Genomic DNA, 21144 nt, shown 5'->3' on the forward strand with positions numbered 1-21144 from the left:
AGAAAGAATGTGTTATAATTGTAATTTTTGCCTCCCAGAAATAAGCAATTAGATAAAGAAGAAGAGAACAACTGGTCCAAGACAATTGTTAGCTCTTAGAGACATCATTTGGCTCAATTTATTTTCCTGTGTAGAAGAAAGGATGTCCTTTTAAAATAACTGAAAACCAGATGCATGTAAGCCATAGGGATTTCAATGATCATATTCCAAAGGGGACAAATTTTGTTGGATTAACAGAGTATTTATTTTATTATGAGGCTCTAAGAACAAATTGTTCTGTATTCATGGTGGAAAGAAGGAAACTATTTTCTCTCAAGCTGAGGCCCAGATCCATGAAGTGAGATGCCTCCATCAGTGATAGGACAGAGATTGGAACCCAGATGTCCTGAATCTCTGCCCAATGTCCCCTCATTAAAATGCTAGAATGTTCTTTCAGGGAAAATGGGGAAAAAAGAGAAATCCACAAGAGAGAAGAAAAACTTTGGTGCCATGGCAGACTCACTGATAAGAAGAAAAGTCATGGAAAAGTGCCATGATTTTTCCAGAAAGTCTGACTTCTAATTCCACTCATATGGAAAGGGATTTTCTTCTGGTTGTGTTGCCCTTGGGGATTGTTTTGGGTCAATATCCTGCAGTCCGTGGCCAACTCAGTGTATATGCAGCTGTAATAGTATGTGAGCCCCTTGAAAGTTCATCTGTGGAGCCTCCTGTGAATGGGTCTTTTCACAATAGGGTGAGCCATCTGTGACTGTGGAAAGAGGACGGACAGATTTGGAACTGGGTCTGGGAATCGAAGTGGTCACAGAGGCTAAATGGATGACACACACCCTATAAAAAGATACAGTAGAGTCTACCCTATCTGGATTTCCCCACAATAATCTCACTGACTAATGAATTACAAATATGCACTCTATCTAGCACTGTATGGATTTAGCTTTAGGCCTGGTATAGATACGCCAAGTGAATTGAGTCAGAATACAGAAAATCATTTCCTGTGGCAGTTTGTAAAAGGTACTAAATTCATCATTCCTTTCATAATAAATGAACACAGTAAGCTTTTCTTCCTATCTTTTCCAAGTGTCACCAATTCTATGATTTTGTATACAGTAGATTTTATATATATATATATATATATATATATACACACACATATACACACATATAGTCAAAGCTATGTTTTTTTCAGTAGTCATGTACAAATGTGGAGTTGGACCATAAAGAAGGCTGAGTGCTGAAGAATTGTGGTTTTTGAATTACTGGAGAAGACTCTTGAGAGTTCCTTGGATAGCAAGGAGATCAAATCAGTGAATTCCAAAGGAAATCAACCCTGACTGTTCATTGAAAGGACTGATACTGAAGCTGAAGCTCCAATACTTTGGCCACCTGATGCAAAGAGCTGACTCATTGGAAAAGACTCTGATGCTGAGAAAGATTGAAGGCAAAAGGAGAAGAGGGAGGCAGAGGATGAGATGATTAGATAGCATCACTGACTTAATGGACATGAATTGGAGCAAACTCTGGGAGATTGTGAAGGACAGGGAAGCCTGGAGTGCTGAAGTCCATGGGGTCGCAAAGAGTCAGATGTGACCTAGCAACTAAACAACAATAACAACAAACAATATCTGATTGGTTGATTAGTTTATTCATCTATTCATTTAACAAGCATTGATTGAAACCTTCCATGGGAAAAACAAACATGAAGGAGATACAGTGACCGTGTCCTTAAGAAGCTTACAGCTAGGCAAAACAGACAATAGCAATGCGAAAATGGAAAATTCAAGGTGAATGGCACGGAGATGCATGGGAGAAAAAGGTCAGCCTGGCTTAGGCAAGCCACTGAGTTTTCTCAGAAAGGAGATTAGGGTTAGATATCTGAACAGGGAAAGAGAAAAAAGAACAATTAAGCTAAGGCATTTAGGGCAGAGAAAATAACAAAGCCACAAAACTCTGAAATAACACTAGATTACAATTTCTGAGGACTATGGCCACATGCTGTTCTAGACACTTTCGTGTATTAATTTCTTTTGATTCTTACAATTACAATAATGAGGTGGGTGTGTTTATTTATATAGGATTTGAAAATTCAGGTCCCAAAAAGCCAGGTCACTCTCCCAAGATTTCAAGTGTGATGAAGGCACAGCTGAGAGTCCAGCCTAAGCCATCTTACCTCGGAGCCCTCCCTGTCAACAGCACAGGGTCCTGATGGATCATTTCAAGTCTAAACAGGAGAGTCATTTGTGGCTGAAATACAAGCCTTGTGAAGGAGTATGGGAGGGATTAGGAACAGAAGGGGATTTTCGAGGACTTTCACATTTTCCAAGGCTCAACCGCTGGCCAGTAAAGGCAGACAGAGCAGACAGACAGCCAGCGCTTGGTGGCTGGCTATCATGAAGGCCAGTAAACAAAAAGCAGGTATCAAAAAACATTCAATGGCTATAGCAGTGGTCTAATCACACATCCAGGTGAACAATCCTTAACTACTTTAGCACTGTAACACTGGTTTTTATTCTTTTGTGACATTTTTTTCCTCTAATCAGCCCTCCTCAAGTGTTAGATGATATGTATTTATTTTCAGTACAGACTTGTACAGGGAATGTTATGACACTGTTTAACATACTGGGAGATATCCTGAGGTGCGACAATCACCAGGATGGATGTTGCAACGATTTTATTGCTTCATTTCTCATAGTATCACACATGTGCCTGTGGTCTCTTTCCTGTGGGCATGTCTGTTACTGAGTCACAAAAACAGCAGAGTTAGCTAGTGGAGCACTTGAACTTGGTCAGTGCCTGGTGTCAGGAAATCCTCACACAGTCCGATTGTCATCATCATGTCCCTTCAGAAACTGTGTATGTCACCCCCATAGTTTATAAGGGCTCTACAACTAATGACTGGTGTCCAGGCTTTAAGACACAAATATGCCCCAGGTGTTTCAAGTGAAAAGCAGCAGACTAGGTAAAGATGTCAGCCACCAGGGAAAAGCGTCTCCCAGGGCACCAGGACAACAGCATCCCTCAGTTACCATAGTGACCCTGACAATGAAGTTAGCTCATATAGATCTGAGCATGAGAAATTTGTTTTTATTCCAAGTCTGCTGGCAGATCAATGCATTTTTCCTTCTTTGCTTCCTTCCATTCTGGGTAAAACTGTGTCTAGGTTGTTAAATATATAGAAGACAAAAGCTTACAAGATGGAGAGCTATTTTTTTCTAATCTCTAAAAATGGATTTTTCTTTGGAGACTAATTAAAAGGAGGAGGAGAAGGAAGAGGAGTTAGAGGAGGGGAAGAAAAAAGTCAGGGAGGGAGAAGGAAGGGAAGGTGATGGGAGAAGCAGAGAGGAAAAGGAGAAAAGGAAAGCAGTTTTTCTATTAGGGCAGCAAGACTGTCACACTGTCTGTCACCCTAAAGCCCAAGGGTGATCTGGCCACCAGCCAAAATAACATGCCGATCCCTTGGTCTGTGGCCACCAGCACAGCCCAGGGAGGGCACAGCCAAGCTCTCAGAGGATGCTAGAACATGGTTGTCAATATCTCTATCACCTAGCCCTTGGCTATTTCTTAGCCTATTTTCATCTTTCATACTTATAACAGGAACTGCATTTGAGTTGATGACTTGAGAGAAGTAGAAATTTTTTCCATGCATTCTTACTGCTAAAGAACATGAAAGAGCTGTGTACATTCCACACTTGTTGAAAGTCACAAAGAATGGGAGACTGTATCAGAAAAAAAGCATGATGCTACCCCCTCCTACAAGGTTTCAATGATTTCCCATATTTGCTTTATTACTTTTAGTTACTATCTCTCAAGCATGTATATTGTTGACAACCATAAAGTTTTTACATGCCTTATCTCACTTAGTTTAATCTTCAGAACAACTTTGTGAGATAAGTATAAATATTCCCTAACTGGGCTGGAAGAAGCACAAGCTGGAATCAAGATTGCTGGGAGAAATATCAATAACCTCAGATATGCAGATGACACCACCCTTATGGCACAAAGTGAAGAGAAACTAAAAGCCTCTTGATCAAAGTGAAAGAGGAGAGTGAAAAAGTTGGCTTAAGGCTCAACATTCAGAAAACAAAGATCATGGCATCTGGTCCCATCACTTCATGGCAAATAGATGGGGAAACAGTGGAAACAGTGTCAGACTTTATTTTTTGGGGCTCCAAAATCACTGCAGATGGTGATTTCAGCCATGAAATTAAAAGATACTTACTCCTTGGAAGAAAAGCTGTGAGAAATCTAGACAGCATATTAAAAAGCAGAGACATTACTTTGCTGACAAAGGTCTGTCTAGTCAAAGCTACTATGGTTTTCCAGTAGTCATGTATGGATGTGAGAGTTGGACTATAAAGAAAGCTGAGCACTAAAGAATTGATGCTTTTGAACTGTGGTGTTGGAGAAGACGCTTGAGAGTCCCTTGGACTGCAAGGAGATCCAACCAGTCCATCTTAAAGGAGATCAGTCCTGGGTGCTCTTTGGAAGGACTGACACTGAAGCTGAAACTCCAATACTTTGGCCACCTCATGAGAAGAGTTTACTCATTGGAAAAGACCCTGATATTGGGAGGGGTTGGGGGCAGGAGGAGAAGGGGACGACAGAGGATGAGATGGCTGGATGGCATCACCGACTTGATGGACATGAGTTTGAGTAAACTCCGGGAGTTGGTGATGGACAGGGAGGCCTGGCATGCTGCAGTCCATGGGGTTGCAAAGAGTCAGACACAACTGTGTGACTGAACTGAACTGAACTGATTCCTGTGTGATGGGGATGTGTTTTAGACTTTTTTTTATTCTCCACATTATCTAATACAATACAGAGTAAGAAAAGATGCTTTTAAAAAAGCCTTTGAATTGAATTCTTAACACTTGAAAATAGATAAGCTTAATATTGCTAAGTATCTTTTCAGTCTGTTCTGCACTGAGTATATACTTGATGTTCTTTGTATCTTTAGTCATTTATTTGTTAAAAAAAAAAGTCTAACTTTGATTTTTTTAAGCTATTTTACTTTCTCTCTTTCTTTTTCTTTTTGGTTGGGCTAGGTCTTAGTTGCAAGTTGCGGCTCATGTGCTTCTCTAGTTATGATGCGTGGGCTTAGTTGTCCTACAGCATGTGAGGTCTTAGTTCCCTAACCAGGGGTCAAACTTGTGTACCCTGCATTGGAAGGTGGATTCTCAACCACTGGACCATCAGAGAAGTCCCTTGAGTTTTAATAGTGTCCACTCTTGTATTAGAAATTAACTAGCTTTCCCCAATATTATGGCAAAATATGGACCATACTGCATGATCCAGTTTCTTTTTAAATGCACCAGAAGCCTGTACCCAACACTACTTTGTGACAGTTGAGTGTTAAGAGGGCAAGGAGTTTAGATAGAACATAGCCACTACTCTGCTGAGGGATCTTATGAGCTGATAAACTCTCTGGGCTTTGATTTTCTCATTTGTAAAATTAAGTTTGCTAGAAAAAACATCTAGTCATCCTTCTAGCTTCAACATCCTATGAAACCTATTCCTTCACCTAGCACAGTGGTTCAGTTCAGTTCAGTTGCTCAGTCGTGTCTGGCTCTTTGCAACCCCATGGACTGCAGCATGCCAGGCTTCCTTGTCCATCACCAACTCCCAGAGTTTACACAAACTCATATCCATTGAGTCGGTGATGCCATCCAACCACCTCATCCTCTGTCATCCCCTTCTCCTCCTGCCTTCAATCTTTCCCAGCATCAGAGTCTTTTCAGATAAGTTAGGTCTTTGCATCAGGTGGCTAAAGTGTTGGAGTTTCAGCTTCAGCGTCAGTCCTTCCAATGAATATTCAAGACTGATTTCCTTTAGGACGGACTGCTTGAATCTCCTTGCAGTCCAAGGGACTCTCAAGAGTCTTTTACAACACCACAGTTCAAAAGCATCAATTCTTTAGTGCTCAGCTTTCTTTATAGTCCAACTCTCACATCCATACATGACTACTGGAAAACCATAGTAGCTTTGACTAGACAGACCTTTGTCAGCAAAGTAATGTCTCTGCTTTTTAATATGCTGTCTAGATTTCTCACGGCTTTTCTTCCAAGGAGCCAGTGTTTTTTAATTTCATGGCTTCAGTCGCCATCTGCAGTGATTTTGGAGCCCCCAAAAATAAAGTCTCTCACTGTTTCCATTGTTTCCCCATCTATTTGCCATGAAGTGATGGGACCAGATGTCATGATCTTAGTTTTCTGAATGTTGAGTCTTAAGCCAATGTTTTCACTCTCCTCTTTCACTTTCATCAAGAGGCTCTTTAGTTCTTCTTCACTTTCTGCCATAAAGGTGGTGTCATCTGCATATCTGAGGTTATTGATATTTCTCCTGGCAATCTTGGTTCCAGCTTGTGCTTCATCCAGTCCAGCATTTCTCATGATGTACACTGCATATAAGTTAAATAAGCAGGGTGACAATATACAGCCTTGATGTAATCCTTGCCTGATTTGGAACAAATCTGTTGTTCCATGTCCAGTTCTAACTGTAGTTTCTTGACCTGTATACTGATTTCTCAGGAGGCAGATCAGGTGGCCTGGTATTCCCATCTCTTTCAGAATTTTCCACAGTTTGTTGTGATCCACACAGTCAAAGGCTTTGGCATACTTGATAAAGCAGAAGTAGATGTTTTTCTGGAACTCTCTTGCTTTTCTGATGATCCAATGGATGTTGGCCATTTGATCTCTGGTTCCTCTGCCTTTTCTAAATTCAGCTTGAACATCTGGAAGTTCATGGTTCATGTACTGTTGAAGCCTGGCTTGGAGAATTTTGAGCATTACTTTACTATCGTGTGAGATGAGTGCAACTGTACAGTAGTTTAAGCATTTTTGGCATTGCCTTTCTTTGGGATTGGAATGAAAACTGACCTTTCCAGTCCTGTGGCCATTGCTGAGTTTTCCAAATTTGCTAGCATATTGAGTGCAGCACTTTCATAGCATAATCTTTTAGGATCTGAAATAGCTTAGCTGGAATTCCATCACCTCCACTAACTTTGTTCATAGGGATGCTTCCTAAGGCCCACTTGACTTCACATTCCAGGATGTCTGGCTCTAGGTGAGTGATCACACCATCGTGATTATCTGGGTCGTGAAGATCTTTTTTGTACAGTTCTTCCATGTATTCCTACCACCTCTTCTTAATATCTTCTGCTTCTGTTAGGTCCATACCATTTCTGTCCTTTATGTTTCCCATCTTTGCATGAAATGTTCCCTTGCTATCTCTAATTTTCTTGAAGAGATCTCTAGTCTTTCCCATTCTATTGTTTTCCTCTATTTCTTTGCACTGATCACTGAGAAAGGCTTTCTTATCTCTCCTTGCTATTCTTTGGAACTCTGCATTTAAATGGGTGTATCTTTCCTCTTCTCCTTTGCCTTTAGCTTCTCTTCTTTTTTTCAGCTCTTTGTAAGGCTTCCTCAGACAACCATTTTGCCTTTTTGCTTTTCTTTTTCTTGGGGATGGTCTTGATCCCTGCTTCCTATACAATGTCATGAACCTCCTTCCATAGTTCTTCAAGCACCCTGTGTATCAATCTAATCCCTTGAATCTATTTCTCACTTCCACTGTATAATCGTAAGGGATTTGATTTAGGTCAAACCTGAATGGTCTATTGGTTTTCCCTACTTTCAATTTAAGCCTAAATTTGCCAATAAGGAGTTCATGATCTGAGTCACAGTCAGCTCTTGGTCTTGTTTTTGCTGACGGTATAGAGCTTCTCCATCTTTGGCTGCAATATATATAATCAATCTGATTTCTGTATTAACCATCTGGTGATGTCCACATGCAGAGGCTTTTCTTATGTTGTTGGAAGATGGTGTTATGACCAGTGTGCTCTCTTCACTAAATTCTATTAGCCTTTGTTCTGCTTCATTCTGTACTCCAAGGCCAAATTTGCCTGCTACTCCAGGTATTGTGGTAGGACAGTGGTGGTGTGATCTAAATGGTGACAACACTTCCTTAAGTACTTTGGACTCCTCACAGCTCTCTGTCTCAGACCAGAATTTAAGATGAGATTTAATGTTCTCCTTCTCAGGATAGGGGGTTTAAGATAGAAAGAAAACTAAAGTTTTATTGCCTTTCTTTTAGACCTGATTGGATAGTTTATCACCTTTACGCATTACTTTTCAATTTAAAAAAAGAAAAAGGAAATGTCTATTTCCTCATCCAAACAAACCTGCTTTCTTGGCCCCCATTATGGTGAATTCCCCCCATTTGCATGAGTTGAGTCTGAATTCACACACAGAACATATCTCAACATCTAAATAAATCACTCAAACTGTTCATTTTTATTTTAGCTGACCGACTTAGACTGTCATATTACACACAGCACTTCCTGTCTCCATTGCATTCTGTGCTCCCTCTGCAGCCTGCTTTGTATTTGCCTGTCACCTTCGCTAAATCCCATGTCTCTTGAGGACAGGGATCTCTACTGACACCTACATATGACCCTAGTGTGGGATCCACCTTTGGCTGAAGTTAAACAGAAAGGAGTACCAGGAGTCCCCCCAAGTGCACAGGTCCCCAGAGCTCCCAGGAGCCTTCCCTAGCTTAGGCTTGTGCTCTACTGTGTGATCTCAGTGTCTCTGAGAACCTCTCGACTTCCTCAGAGGTCTGCTATATGCCTAATCTTGGCTAGAAATTCAAGATCTCCAACTGTGTACTAATACATCTACATATATATATAGAGAGAGAGAGAGAGAGAGAAAGAGAGAGAGAGAGAGAGAACGCCTGGCATAGACTCCTCAAATCCTTGTAATTTCTTAAGTTATAAGAACACTAGGAACATCTTTTGTTCTAATATTTGGTCCCTGACCTGGTTTCTGACACAGACCTCCTAAATCCCTTGAAATCTCCTGGGTGATAAGAGTGTCTTTTGTTCTAATGAAGGGACTCTTGATTGGCTCCTACATGGCTGCAGGATAAGAACTGGTCACCAGAAAGAACAAGCTATGATTAGAAGCTTGGCAGTTTCCACCCCATTCCCCATCCTCTGGGAAGAGGACTGGAGACTGAGTTAATGATTGATCATGCCTATGTGAAGAAACCTTCATAAAAATCCCCCATGTGTAGGATTTGAAGAGCTTCCAGGTTGGTGATTACATGAGGGTGTGAGGAGAGTGGTAAGCAAAGATGGCACAGCAGCTCCATGCCCCTTCTGGTGTACCGTACCCTGTCATTTCTTCATTTGGCTGTTCATCTGTATCTTTTATACATCCTCTATAATCAACTGGTAAAAGCAAGTGTTTCCGTGATTTCTGTGGACCGTTCTAGCAAATGATTAAGTCCAAGGAAGGAGTCATGGGAAATCTAAGATATAGCCAGTAGATCAGAAGTGCATGTGACAACCTGGGACTTGCTTGGTGTCTGAATGGGTACAGTCACATAGGACTGAGCCCTTAGCTTATGGAATCTGACACTAACTCCAGGTAGCTAGGGTCAGAATTGAACTGAATTATAGGGCACTCAGCTGGTATCTCTGAGAATTGCTTGGTGTAGGGGGAAAAAATAACAAAAAAGCCAGAATAACTGGTGTCAGAAGAATTTCATGTGTGAGTAAAGGGAAACACTGGAGTGTTTTTCCTGCACACCAAATATCCCCCCTGTTCCAGATCTTAATCCGAGACTGTGTACATGAATGCTCAGTCACTCAGTAGTATCTGACACTTTGTGACCCTGTGGACTAAAGGCCACCAGACTCCTAAGTCTGTGAAATTTTCCAGGCAAGAATACGGGGTGGATTGCCACTCCAATATTGGAATGTGTTGCCATTTCCTTCTTCAGGCTGTGTACACAGCAGATGCTCAGTGCAATATTGATGAAGTCAATCAGCCAATCAATCTCTCCCCAGTTGTAACCCTTCTCCTCTTGCCTACTCCATAGAAGGTCCTGTCATTTTCACAAACTTACTTCTCACTGTGCTTTTGAGAACAGCTCCATTTCTGGATAAAGTGGATGTGGTGCTGGGGAGCAGTCTCCTGCCAATATTTCTGTCCACCAGCATCACTATCTTGTTCTCTCACCTTCTAAATCTCTGCGATCATTTTACTCTGGTCTCCATCACCAATTTTTATCTTCCTGTCTAGACTGACCCCTGAGTTTTCAGATTGCTAAGCCTGAACCCAAGGTTTAACCATAGGGATTGGCTCTTACATGGCCAAGGCCACGGAGCACGAACTTAGGGCCTGCAGGCCCAATCTGGCCCAGAGAGAAAGTATTGGTTCTACTGAAGAGTTTTTGTTTCTTTGTTTTTTCCTTGCAAACTTAAATTTATTTGTAATATTTAAAATTTTCACATAAAATTTTTCTTTCTGTCTTAAAAAAATAGATCAGAGAATCTGACAGCACTGGGTCATATTGTTCTTTAATGACTATTGTAAAACTGACTCAAACCAGTTGAGTAAGATATAACTCTTGGGTTCTCCTAATTGGTAAAGAGAAACAGTAAAAACTTGCAGGAAGATGGGAGTTAGCTACTCTTCCCAGCTTCTCAGTAAGTCTCAAACCAACATCTGGCACCACTTCAGTATTTATTGAATGAAGATCTGCTGGCAAGTTAACTATTCTGTGAGGTTGATGAAGCTCTACCCAGCTCTTGATCATTTTAGGTGTTTTGGCAAAATATTCACCCCCAGAAGATTCCAGAGACAGGATTCTGCTACCCCCAGTGTCCGCACTGGTAGACTTCAATGCTCTGATCCAGTGGCTGGATGTGGGGATCAGGCTTTGTGTACCATCCTTACAGGTGTCACTAGATTCGTATACAGGTTTGAGAAGTGTCTCTAAAATAGTCTTGAATTCTACCAAAAGAACCCATTTCTGAGATCTTTTATGACTATGAACAAGTCGCTGATTTAAAAAAGCTCTGAGGGGAATCCCTAGTAGTCTAGTGGTTAGGATTTTCATTGCAAGGGGAGTGGATTCTATCCCTGAACTAAGATCCCCCTATGCTACATGGTGTGACCAAAAATAAATAAGTAAACAGATAAATAAATAATAAATTTTAAAAATAAAAAATTTGAAAGCTCTGGCATTTAATATGTTCATTAACTAAACTTCTGACGTTGGTCTGACAGAAGCACTTATAGTAATCACTTCTGCAGCGTGACTTTTTTGGTACAATATTGGCCAGTACCACTGCAGTATGAATTACCTACAGTTCATATTGCCTTCTATATCTGATCTGTAATTTAATATTACCACACACAACTTACCATGTTGTCTAGGCTAGCAGTTCTTTACCCTAGCTGTGCATTAGAATCACCTAGAGAACTTAAAAAAAAAAATTCCAATGCCAATCATCCCCCTTGAGATTCTGATTTAATGCCCAGGTATGGCTCAGACATAAGTGTATTTTTAAATGTCCTCAGGTGATTTTTAAAGATCAGGATCAACAATCAGCTTCTGCTAAAGTGTTTTAAAATGTATTATTGCCATGGTAACAATAATTAGCTAGAGCTGAGTGGAGGTTCAATGGCAATGGCATTCCCTAGAGGCCTCCCACGCACTCATATGAGTGACCCTTGTCACTTGGCTGGTCCTCTGCAGCCCTGGAGCTCATAGTAAGTCTACTAATATTCTCTAAAATATTTCTAGGCTCTCCTTGGTCCAATCCCTGCATAATCAGTCCAGCCATTTATTTGCTACCTAGTCCTTTGCACAATACAATGCAAATAAAGAGGAGTAAAAATTAATGAGAAAATTATACTTCCATGCAAAAAAAGAGCAGATTTCTTTACTCAAAGGAATTTGCTTAAAAGATTCCATGCCTGAGAAAGATTTGAAAGCTGCCAGGACAGTTCCAAAGAAGATTTTTGATTTTTCTAAATCCTTACTCCTTCTCCCCAGGAAGCTATCCTCAGGTAAATGGCAGAGACATAGCACTGATGCCTTTAAGCTACAATTAACTAAGGAACAGGGTGATCTGCCCAGCACATGCTACCATTGATCTAAGTGTGGTTTTACACAAGAAAAGTTTGCTTAGAGCCTACTAACTACTATTAGTTTTACATATTTCTTTCTACTAATTACTTATTATTTATTTCTTTCCACCCAATTTGACCAGAGGCAAACAAAAATTGATCCCTGGATTGGAAAGATCCCCTGGAGAAGGGAAAAGCTACCCACTACAGTGTTCTGGCCTGGGGAATTCCGTGGACTGTATAGTTCCATGAGGTCGAAAAGAGTCAGACACGAAAGGGAAAGTGAGGGACTTTCACTTTCACACCAAAATACGTTTCTCAATATTAATTACTTTGTGGCCATTTATACTATGTGCAGATTCTGTTTATTTTAAATATTTGTTTACTTTCTTTTCCCCTTCTTGATTGTCCTAAGCTACCTTTAAGTTTTTCTCCCCTTCTAGTTCAGTTTGAATCAGCTGTTAACGGAATTACAGTTCTCTGACTTCCTAGTTAGGAATGAAGGTTAGAGAGAGAAATGCTTAGAATTCCTTGGATAAGGGCTGGACTAGATTAGCAGCATGAGTGTTGTTTAGTCACTAAGTTTTGTCTGACTCTTTGCAATCCCATGGACTGTAGCCAGTCAGAACCCCCTGTCCATGGGGTTTTTCCAGGCAAGAATACTGGAGTGGGTTGCCATTTCCTTCTCCAGAGGATCTTCCCAGACCAGGGATTGAACCCAGGCCTCCTGCATTGCAGGCAGATTCTTTACCATCTGAGCCACCAAGGAATCCCACAGGCATGAGTACTGGGACAAAATTCCTAGGAGATTCTGATAGTCAGCCTCTATCTCACCCCTGCATTATCCTCCCCTCACTAGTAACCTCAATCCTGTCTCCCACCCCCATCACAAAAAAAACTGAAAAGCACTGACCACAAACTGAGGGCTTTAATTATTAAAATGCCTTAACAATTTCTGTGTTGATGTTCAGAGGGTATAATGTTATATTATAGTCTTAATGCCATCTGTTCATAATCAGAATTTCAGCTGTGTCTTCATCTCTCTCTCTTGTCCAGTCCTGTTTCTCAGCTTTGATTGCACATTGAATCACCTCAGGAGTTTTAAAAAATGCCCAGTACCTGAGGTGCACCTCAGACCAATTAAATCAAAACCTCTGGAGGTGGGACCTACTAATTTTTAAACCACCCCAGATGATGCCAGTGGCTCAGAAACACTGCTCTAAATTTATAAACACATGAGCTATTTCTAATTCACTCATGGAATTCCTACCAGAAGTTCAAAATCCAGTGGTTCTTGAACTATTGTGTAAAAGATTCTCCCTAGGATAGGGTGCCAAATAAGCAAATAAAAATACAAATTATGTTAAGTTTGAATCTCAGATACACCAAGTATAATTTTTTAGCCATCTGGATTCTGTGAAATTCAAACTTAACTTGGGGTCCTGGATTTTATCAGGTAAACTTACTCTGAGAGTTTATGACAATGCGAGTTATTGGGTTCTGCTCTAATCCAGTAGATCAGGAGTGCAGCTAGTGGTCTATATTTTTAACAAATTTATCAGACGGCTTTGTTGAAGGTGATAGGCCACATCTTTAGGCGAGGAGTGCTCAGGCACAGGGAAAGGCCAAAGAAGCCATGCAAGTGCTCAGCAGAGCATTCCAAACAGGACTTATACATTGTTAGTTTATCTGGAATGACTTTGGAATATCCTCCTTTGGAGATCTTAAATAAAAATAGATAAGACTCATTGATTAACAACTAGGAGTCAGACCTTGCTAAATGTTGTCCAGGCATTGTTATCCCAACAACTCAGTGAGTTGGTTACTATGTTACAGCTGAGGAATCTAAGGCTCAAAAGAATGTAAGATGTCCAAGGCCACACAGCTAGTGACCAGCAAAACCAGTCACAGTCCCATGTTCTTGAACTCTATCTGATATTGCCTCTGAACTGTCTAACCAAATAAGCCTGAATTTTACCATCCAGATGCCAAGAGATGTTTTTCATTTATCCATCTATTCATCTAACTCACTGAAGTCAGCTCTGGAGATAAAATTGTGAACAAGATAGCTGAGTTCCTGCCTTTAGGATCATATGTTAGAATGAGAATGAATAAAAATCAAGTGAATACAATAATTTCAAAATGTGATTAGTGCTACTAAAGAAAAAAGAAAGGTTAGAGATAGAAAGCAATAGAAGAACTTAATTGGGTGGTATAAGATGGCATTTCAGTTGAGATTTAAAAGACAAAAGGACTTCCCTTGTGGCTCAGCTGGTAAAGAATCTGCCTGCAACTCAGGAGAGCTGGGTTCTATCCCTGGGTTGGGAAGATCCCCTGGAGAAGGGAAAGGCTACCCACTCTAGTATTCTGGCCTGGAGAATACCGTGGACTGTATAGTCCATGGGGTCACGAAGAATCAGACACAACTAAGCAACTTTCACTAAAAGATAAAAGGGCTGCAGCCATGCACAGAAAATATCCAGTGACAGGGACACATGCAAAGATCCTGATGTGGAATCGGGATAGAGTCGTCAATAGAAACTAACTCCTGCCTTTGGCCACTTGGGGAAATGGATGTGGAGGGTGGTTGGCCGAGCATGGCCTTCTGGGAGGCTGGCTGTAATTCTAGTTTGCATTCTGTGTGTTATGTCTCATTTGCTTCTTTGAGTGATCAGAATATTAACACATAAACTTGCTACCTGAGGCATGACCACTGTGCTGTCATCCAGAGACTCTTATCTTCTTGAGAAACTCACTCAGGCGTTGCATGTGAACAAGGTGGAGTCTGGCCAACACTCAAAAGGAAAATCAGATACAATTTGCAAGGTAAAAAATAGAGCTGAGCTGTCGATTAAGAGAACACAGGCATGAAAATCTAAAGTTATGTGAGGAGCTAGCTTCCCAGGTAGCTCAGTGGTAAAGAATCCACCTGCAAATACAGGAGATGCAAGTTCGACCCCTGGGTCAGGAAGATCCCCTGGAGAAGGAAATGGCAACTCACTCCCGGATTCTTACCTGGGAAATTCCATGGACAGAGGAACCTGGTGGGCTACAGTCCACAGGATCACAAAGAGTCAGACATGACTGAGCATGTACATTCTCATCAGAAATTTAATAATATAGTACTTTATTTATTTCTCATATTTTTATCATATGTCCCTAAAAGAATCTTCATAAATAATAAGCATGACTTTGGTGTATAATAACTTACTATTATAACATTAAAAATAAAAAATATATTTTCAGTTTGATGAAGAGTATTAGATAACTAGATTGATGATAAATATTAGATAATGCCCATAGATAATTTGCTTAATTTCTTAGGCCTAACGCTTCATACCCAATTTCACTTAAGCAGTGTCCATTGGGAACACCGAACCATAGCACCAAAGGCCATGGGATTCAGATGTGTGTAAGTATGTTTAATTTGTCTGGTCTCTGACACTCACTTAGTAACAATCAATGAGGCACTGATCGCATTATTGATCATAGCAATGGCATTGTTGATTTTAGGAATCATTGTAAAGCCCACAGGCCTTTGAACAAGTGATCCTATTTCACAAAAGGTAATGATTTTTACCTGAATTTGACCCTTTACCCTCTTGTAGAGAAAACAAACACGTGGTTGGGAATTAGAATTAGTCTGAGACTGAACCTTAGACTTAGTACTTTTTATATTTTTTTCATCATTTACCGAAAACACAGGTCTGGTTGGCCTGACTCTCCACCACACCTACCTTCATGAGACTCCACAGGGAGCATAGGTTCTGCCCTATAAACTTCAGGAAATGCCATTCTCAGGAATTCTGCACTGTGACAGCCTTGCCTTTGAAGAGAGAGGTCATTACAGTGTAGTCATTATGTTGAACAAGCACAACTTGACTTATAATCAGAACTCAGCCATTCTATCACCGTCACTTTAGATTTATTGACATTCTATTGCCCCTGGATGAAAACTCAGGCAGTTCCATGACTCTTTTCCTGACTTTTAACTAAATCACATTCATACAGCCTCTTTAAATCATAAACAAGTTCTTACATCAGAAATTAGCATCTTGAAAAGTATATTCATCAATGGCCAGAAATTGATTCAACATCAGATCTTGTGCCCACTTCCAGCTCAGGCATGAGCTGAGATGAGATAAGTCTGAGATGAGGAAAACAAACAAGCTGGCTTCTCTCTCCCTGCATCTCCTTCTCACTTTATTCCATTGTAGGGCAATGTCTGACTCCTCCATAACAGAGAGGAGCAGCACAAGGATGAAAAAATTCCTATTTTATCTGGTGACTTTGCAAGCTGGCTTTACCTTCCCTGGGATGCCACATGCTTAGAATCTGCTGAGCACCTGTGTGGGTTCTTTGGCCTTCTGGACATCCCAACACCTCTCACCCAGGCTAAGCCATGAATGTGAGATAAGTCGCTTCAGTGGTATCCAACTCTGTGCGACTGCTTGGGCAGTAGCCCACCAGGCTCCTCTGTCCATGGGATTCTCCAGGCAAGAATACTAGAGTGGGCTGCCATGACCTTCTCCAGGGAATCTTCCTGACCCAGGGACTGAACCTGTGTCTCTTATGTCTCTTGCATTGGCAAGTGGGTTCTTTACCACTAGTGCCACCTGGGAAGCCCCAAGCCATGAACAGTGCCTTCGGGAATTCTGTCCTGCAGCAGCCTGAATTTTGAAGACAGGTGCTATTATAGTGCAATCAGTATAGTGAATAAGCAAACTCTGAGTAGGAATCAGAATCTAAGTCTTTCATATTTGTCTTCCAATTTTCATGATAGGGAATGAGCATTTTCTTCAATTAGTTTCTCTCAAACCAGTCAATTCTGAAGGAAATCAGTCCTGAATATTCATTGGAAGGACTGATGCTGAAGCTCCAATTCTTTGGTTACTGGATGCAAAGAGCTGATTCATTAGAAAAGACCCTGATGCTGAGAAAAATTGAAGGCAGGAGAAGGGGATGACAGAGGATGAGATGGTTGGATGGCATCACCAACTTGTCAGACATGAGTTTGAGCAAGCTTCGGGAGCTGGTGATGGACAGGGAAGCCTGGCGTGCTGCGGTCCATGGGGTCGCAAAGAGTCAGACACGGCTGAGTGATTTGCACTTGCACTTGCTCAGGCTACATTTCACCATCCCCTTGACTACACTGAACACCTATCAACTATGTAAAGTTCCACTTGAAGAATCCCTCAGTAGGTTTGGTATCAGACTGCAGCAGACTCTCTTCTCCTTCCAGGGGACATGGGTATGGGGCCAAGAGTTCTCTCTACAGCAGCACTGTCAGTAGAAATGCAATGTGAACCATGCCCATCATTGTCATTTTCTAAAAGAGATGGTAATAGTATATTTTAACTCCATATATCCCAAACATTATCATTTTAACATGTAAGCAATATATAAAAGTTACTAATGGGCCAATTTATAATCTTTTTTCCCCATACCTAGTCTTTGAAACCTAGTGTGTATTTTGCAATTAAAGCTCATCTCAATTTGGATTAGCTATATGTGGCTAGTGGCTACCATTTTGGACAGTGAAGATCTACTGAAAATCTCTACTTTCTCCATTTCTTAAAACCGTTTTATTAAAGTGCAATTTACATACCATCACATTCTCCCACTTCAAGTCTACAGTTCAGTGATTTTTAGTATATTTACAGAATTGAGCAACCATTGCCTCAGTCCAATTTTAGAACTCTTAGGACCTCTTCTTTCATTATATACAAATTGAAATAATCTGCCTAGGTACCTCCTTCACTAATTAATTGTTGACAATAGCCATATATTAGAAATACTGTGCAAATACACCTTGTTTTCCAGTAGATTTTGTGTATGTCTTCTTACTCATTCTAAAGAACCACAGGAAATCATTTTTGAAGAGTGTGTAATTTTTCCCAAGAGGTATTTGTACTAAGAATCAACCTCTATATTATAATAAAATGTTAAAATGGGGTGTTTTCATCACTCCAAAAATGAGCTTTTTCAGTTAGTACTGATTCCTCCACCTAGGTCCATCCATGCAATCCCTAAGCTACTTTTTATCTCTATAGATTTGCCTTTTCTGGATATTTCGTATCAATATGCATGCATGTGTACTCAGTTGCTCAGTCATTTCTGACTCTTTGAAACCCCATGGACTATTGCCTGCAAGGTTTTACTGTCCATGGAATTTTCCAGGCAAAAATACTGAAGTGGAGTGTCATTTCCTCCTCCAGGGGATCTTCCTGACCTAGGGATGGAACCTGAGTCTCTTGTGTTTCCTGCGTTGGCAGGTGGATTCTTTACCACTAGTGCCACCTGGGAAGCCCATATTTCATATCAACGAAATCATACATCATGTGGTCTTTAATATCTTTCAGTAAGAATAATAATTTTGAGATGAACCCATGTTGTAGTGTGTTTCACTATTTTGTGTGAAATAGTGAAATAGTGTGTTCTGTTGTTCCCAAATAGTATTTCATTATATGAACTATATTCATCAGCTCAGTTCAGTTCAGTAGCTCCGTGGTGTCCAACTTTCTGCAAACTCATGGACTGCAGCATGCCAGGCTTCCCTGTCCATCTGTTTATCACCAACTCCCGAGTTTACTCAAATTCACATCCATTGAGTCTGTGATGCCATCCAACTATCTCACCCTCTGTCATTCCCTTCTCCTCTCATCTTCAATCTTTCCTAGCATTAGGGTCTTTTCAAATGAGTCAGTTCTTCATATCAGGTGGCCAAAGTATTGGAGTTTCAGCTTCAACATCAGTCCTTCCAATGAATGTTTAGGACTCATTTCCTTTAGGATGGACTGGTTGGATCTCCTTGCAGTCCAAGGGACTCTCAAGAGTCTTCTCCAACACCACAGTTCAAAAGCATCAATTCTTCGGTGCTCAGCTTTCTTTATAGTCCAACTCTCACATCCATACATGACTACTGGAAAAACCATAGCTTTGACTAGATGGACCTTTGTTGGCAAAGTAATGTCTCTGCTTTTTAATATGCTGTCTAGGTTGGTCATAACTTTTCTTCTAAGGAGTAAGTGTCTTTTTATTTCATGGCTGCAGTCACCAACTGCAGTGATTTTGGAGCCCCCAAAATAGAGTCTGTCACTCTTTCCATTGTTTCCCCATCTATTTGCCATGAAGTGATGGGACCAGATGCCATGATCTTAGTTTTCTGACTGTTGAGTCTTAAGCCAACTTTTTCACTCTCCTCTTTCACTTTCATCAAGAGGCTCTTTAGTTCTTCTTAACTTTCTGTCATAAGGGTGGTGTCATCTGCATATCTAAGGTTATTGATATTTCTCCCAGCAATCTTGGTTCCAGCTTGTGCTTCTTCCAGCCCAGCATTTCTCATGATGTACACTGCATATAAGTTAAATAAGCAGGGTGACAATATATTGCCTTGATGTATTCCTTTCCCGATTTGGAACAAGTCTGTTGTTCCATGTCCAGTTCTTACTATTGCTTCTTGACCTGCATACAGATTTCTCAGGAGGCAGGTTAGGTGGCCTGGTATTCCCATCTCTTTTAGAATTTTCCAGTTTGTTGTGATCCACACAGTCAAAGGCTTTGGTGTACTCAATAAAGCAGAAGTAGATGATTTTCTAGAACTCTCTTGCTTTTTCAATGATCCAGTGGAAGTTAGCCATTTGATCTCTGGTTCCTCTGCCTTTTCTAAATTCAGCTTGAACATCTGGAAGTTCATGGTTCATGTACTGTTGAAGCCTGGCTTGGAGAATTTTGAGCATTACTTTACTAGCATGTGAGATGAGTGCAATTGTGCAGTAGTTTGAGCATTCTTAGCATTGCCTTTCTTTGGGATTGGGATGAAAACTGACCTTTTCCAGTCCTGTGGCCATTGCTGAGTTTTCCAAATTTGCTGTCATATTGAGTGTAGCACTTTCACAGCATCATCTTTTAAGATTTGAAATAGCTCAACTGGAATTCCATCACCTCCACTAGCTTTGTTCATAGTGATGCTTCCTAAGGCCCACTTGACTTCACATTCCAGGAGGTCTGGCTCTAGGTCAGCGATCACATCATCATGATTATCTGGGCTGTGAAGATCTTTTTTGTATAGTTCTTCTGTGTATTCTTGCCACCTCTTCTTAATATCTTCTGCTTCTGTTAGGTCCATACCATTTCTGTCCTTTATTGAGCCCATCTTTGCATGAAATGTTCCCTTGGTATCTCTAATTTTCTTGAAGAGATCTCTAGTCTTTCCCATTCTATTGTTTTCCTCTATTTCTTTGCATTGATCGCTGAAGAAGGCTTTCTTATCTCTTCTTGCTCTTCTTTGGAACTCTGCATTTAAATGGGTATATCTTTCCTCTCCTTTGCCTTTCACTTTCTTCTTTTCACAGCTATTTGTAAGGCCTCCTCAGACAACCATTTTGCCTTTTTGCTTTTCTTTTCCTTGGGGATGGCCTTATCCCTGCTTCCTGTACAATGTCAAAAACCTCTGTCCATAGTTCTTCAGGAACTCTGTCTATCAGATCTAATCCCTTGAATCTATTTCTCACTTCCACTGTATAATCATAAGGGATTTGATTTAGATCAAACCTGAATGGTCTAGTGGTTTTCCCTACTTTCTTCAATTTAAGTCTAAATTTGGCAATAAGGAGTTCATGATCTGAGCCACAGTCAGCTCTTGGTCTTATTTTTGCTGACTGTATAAAGCTTCTCCATCTTTGGCTGCAAAGAATATAATCAATCCGATTTCAGTTTTCACTGTCTGGTGATGTCCATGTGTAGAGTCTTCTCTTGTGTTGTTGGAACAGTGTGTTTTCTATGACCAGTGCGTTCTCTTGGCAAAACTCTATTAGCCTTTTCCCTGCTTCATTCTGAACTCCAAGGCCAAATTTGCCTGTTACTCCAGGTATTTCTTGACTTCCTACTTTTGCATTCCAGTCCCCTATAATGAAAAGGACATGTTTTTTGTATGGGTATATTACTGTCTGTTTATTGGACAGTTTGGTTGTTGACACTATTTGGCTATTATAAATAATATTGCTATCAACATTTGTATACAAGTTTCTGTGTGGACATATACTTTAATTTTTCTTGAAAGATTCTGAAGAGTAGAATTGTTGGAACATATGGTAAATTTATATTTAACTTATGAAGATACTGCCAAATTGCTTTCCAAAGTGGTTACAACATTTCTCTCTACTCTCTGATTCTTTTTTGAAATATTCTTGATCTTGTAAGATTCTAAGAGCCATGGGACTGG

Source organism: Bos grunniens, chromosome 2, assembly GCF_055505025.1.
Source record: "Bos grunniens cultivar Pamir isolate PY7600 chromosome 2, Bosgru_T2T1.0, whole genome shotgun sequence".
Taxonomy (NCBI): domain Eukaryota; kingdom Metazoa; phylum Chordata; class Mammalia; order Artiodactyla; family Bovidae; genus Bos; species Bos grunniens.